This window comes from Chrysochloris asiatica, unplaced genomic scaffold (assembly GCF_000296735.1).
Source record: "Chrysochloris asiatica unplaced genomic scaffold, ChrAsi1.0 scaffold00116, whole genome shotgun sequence".
NCBI lineage: Eukaryota > Metazoa > Chordata > Mammalia > Afrosoricida > Chrysochloridae > Chrysochloris > Chrysochloris asiatica.
The window spans coordinates 9,345,163-9,349,140 of NW_006408634.1; the positions used below are offsets into that span (position 1 = coordinate 9,345,163).

Sequence of the window (3,978 nt, forward strand, 5' to 3'; positions counted from 1 at the left end):
ATACTGTTAACTGATGGTACCTGGAGGGGATTACCGTCACTGTAATGAAACAAAGTAAATGATTTGTTGAATGTGAGATGATTTGCTCTATAAACCTTCTTCAATTCACAATACAAAGACACTTTTAAATAAAGTATTAAATGTCTGTGGGGTTGGCGCTCTGCTCTTCCCAGCTCAACATGCATCATCTCTGAGACACAACAGTGAAGGTCGGAGTAAAAGGAATTGATTGTATTGGGCACCTGGGCTGCTTTTACCTCTGGCAAAGTGGAGGTGGTTGCCATCAATGACACTGTCGTTGACCTCAGCTACATGGTCGACATGTTCCAGCAGGATTCCACCTATGACAAGTTCGATGGCCCTGCCAAGGCTGAGAAGGAGAAGTTTGTCATCAATGAGAAACCCATCTCTCTATCTTTGGGACTGAGATTCTGCCAACGTTAAGTAGGATGATACTGGTGCTGAGAATGTTGTAGAATCCACCGGTGTCTTCACAACTTTGGAGAAGGCTGGGCCTCACTTGAAGGGTAGCACCCAGAGAGTAACCATTTCTGCTTCTCTATCAATGCCTTCCTGTTTGTGATGGGCATGAACCACAAGAAGTGTGACAAGTCTCTCAAGATTCCTAGCAATGCCTCCTAGACAACCAGCAGCTTGGCCCCCTGGCCAAGGTCACCCATGACAACTTCAGCATCGTGGAGGAACTCATAGTTCATGCCATCACTGCCACTGAGAAGACTGGCATGATGGTCATGGGTCTGCCCAGAACATCCTCTCTGCATCTACATACCACCGCTGCCAAGTGCTATGGGCAAGGTTATCCCTGAGCTTAATGGGAAGCTCATTGGCATAGCCTTCCAGGCCATCTGGAAAAAACTGCCAAATACAATATCAAGAAGGTAGTGAAGTAGGCATTGGGCGGTCCCTCTAAAGGACATCCTGGGCTTCACTGAAGACTAGGTCGTCTCCTGTGACTTTCACAGTGACACGCACTCTCCCATCATCGATGCCCTCAATCACCACATTGTCAAGTTCATTTCCTGGTAGGACACCATCAACAGGGTGGTGGACCTAATGGTCCATGTGGCTTCTATGGAGTATGAGCCCCAGCAATAGTATGAGAGGAAGAGAGAGGCCCTCAGCTGCTGGGGAGTCCTTACCCGGACTCAGTCCCCCAACACACTAAGAAACTCCCATCCTTGGCAGAATCCCCATCCAGATCCCTGGGGTTGGAGTGCGGGACTTAAAGAGCCAACCTTATCATGTACTATCATGCACCCAGCCACACACAAAAAAGAAAAAGAACAGTTTATAAAGGTCAGAAGATAAGATGAAAGCTGTTGGCAGCTTTTAACCAGTTGGACGTAGAACTACCATAGGATCCAGCAATTCCAATCCTGAGTATTTACCCAGAAGTGAAGGGAGGAGCAGAAACCTGCGCATCACAATTCATTACAACACTTTTCACAAGAGGCAAAAGGTGGAAATAACCAAAATGCCCAGCAACAGTTGATTGAATGTATGAAGCAACAAAGTGTGGACTACACACACAATGGAGTATTACTCAGCTGTAATGCACACCACAACATGAATGAATCTTGAAAGCATCATGCTGAGAGAAACCAGTTATTCGTCCAAGGACAAAAACTGAGGGTCAGCAAAAAACAGAAAGACCACCAATGAGATGGATTGGCACAGTGGCAGAAATAGTGAGCTCAAACGTTAGCAACAATTGTGAGGTGGCGTTGGACGGGGCAGTGTTTCATTCTGTTGTGCATATATGGTCGCTAAGAGTCAGAACCGACTTGATGGCACCTGACAACAACAATACAAAATAAGCGAATCCATAGAAACCACTAGACTGCCCACCACGAGGTCAGCAGTTCAAATCCACCAGCTGCTCCTCAGAAACCCTATAGAGGGTCGCTACAAGTGGAAACCAGCTCGCTTGACAGCTCTTAACAACACGAACAATAGAAACCAAAGATTATCCACAGGGTTGCTGGGGTGGGAGAGAAGGGGGTGTTTTTCTTTGCCAAGTGTTGAGTTTATGTTAAAGATGGTGGACGTCTTTGGAAGAGATAATGAGGATGGTGGCAAACGCTAAAAAATGTCATCCGTGTCATTTGATTGTAAATGTGGACATTGGTTTGTGGGCGAATGTTTTGGTGGTTTCACCACAGTAAAAAAAAAAAAAGGGGGGGGTGGTAAGGATAGGAAAAAAAGTGTCAATTTGATACACAGAAACAGGAGAAAGTTATGTGATTAAAAAAAAGATGGCAGCCAAGATTGGAGTGATGCAGCCAGAAGCCAAGAACACCCGGAGTCACCAGATGCTGGAGAAGACTAGAGTACACAGAGAGCACATGGCCCTGTTGGCACCTTGATTTCGACTTCTGACTTCCAGATCTGTAAGAGACTACATTTCTGTTGTTTTAAGTCTTAGTTATGAGAAATATCACAAGAGGGTGGCTTTATTTATTTTTTTATAAAACAAATTTATTTTCTCACAGTTTAGGAGGCTAAAAGTCCAAACTCAGTGCCGGGGGCTTTCTCTCTGTGTCAGCTCTGGTAGAAGGGCTTTATCTCTTTGGAGCTTCTGCCCTTTGAAGGTCTTCATGTGGCTTAGAATCTCTCTTCTCCCCCATCTCTGCTTGTCTAACCTGTTCCTTTATATCTCAAAAGAGATTGACTCAAAACCCCCCCCACCTATCCAGCCTCATTACCATACTAAAGAAGGTCCACTTCCAAATGAGACCTCTAATCACCAATATTGTTGTTGCTATTAAGTGCCATCTAGTCAGTTCTGACTCAAAGCGACCCTCTATAGGGTCCCTCCAAGGAGACGTTGATGAGTTTGAAACACCAACCTTGAGGTTAATAGTCTAGTGCTTATCCTACATTGCCACACCAGGACTCCAACACAGCTATGCCAAATCCAAAACCACTGCCGGAAAGTCTATTCTGAGGCATAGGGTCCCTATAGAACACAGACCCTATGGGGACCCTACAGGAATCCTTACAGAAGCAGACCACCTCATCTTCCTTCTGAGGAGAAGCTGGGAGTAGTTTGGCTAGCAGTCCAGCACTTAGTCCACTGCACCACTAACCACAGATATGTTGTTGTTGTTATTGTTAACTGTTGTCAAGTCAGTTCCAATTCACAGGGACTCTGCATAGGGTTTCCAAGGAGCAGCTGGTGAGTTGGAACTGCGGTTAAAACTGACCTTGCTGTCCAGTGTTTATTTTACAGCACCACACCAGGATTCCAACCACAGTATAGGTATTGTTGTTAAGTGCCACTGAGTCGGTTCCGACCCATAATGACCCCTGTATAGGATTTCCAAGGAGCAGCTGGTGAGCTTGAACCACCGACCTTGTGGTTGAAACCAACTTTTCAGTCCAGTGCTACAACAGGACTCCAGAATAGTTATTAGCTTTTACAAAACATAATTTGGGGGGAACACAGTACAAGCCATAACATCACCCAATTTGTGGTCATTTGTTACAGCAACCTAAAGAAACTGATACAAGGGGATTCAATGAGATCTGCCTGGCACACAGTAGGTGCTGTGGGATAAACACTGGACTACTAACTGAAAGATTGGTGGTTCAAACCTACCTGAAGTTCCTTGGAAACCCTAGACAGGATCGCTATGAGTCAGAACTGACTTGATAACACTTAACAACAACAACAACATAATTGTTACCTTAGGAGTACATATTATTATTACAGTCAACTGCTAAACACAAGGTAGGACGTTCAGGTCCACCCAGAGTGCCTTGGGAGAAAGGCTTGGAGATCTACTTCTGAAAATCAGCTATTAAAACAGTATAGGAATGGGGGAAAGGGGGGAAATAATGTTAAGATGCTTGGCTGTCTTTTGAATCTTGGTTTCCCTAGCATACCGTTATAAAAGAGACACTTGAGGAGGAGAGAAAGGAATAGCCACAAGCCAGAAATATCACCATAGAAAG

At 44.9% G+C, this 3,978-nt stretch overlaps 1 pseudogene; it reads left to right on the forward strand.

Annotated features, from left to right (window-relative positions):
• Positions 1-3,978, forward strand: part of LOC102817911 — a 23,778-nt pseudogene that overhangs the window by 7,833 nt on the left and 11,967 nt on the right.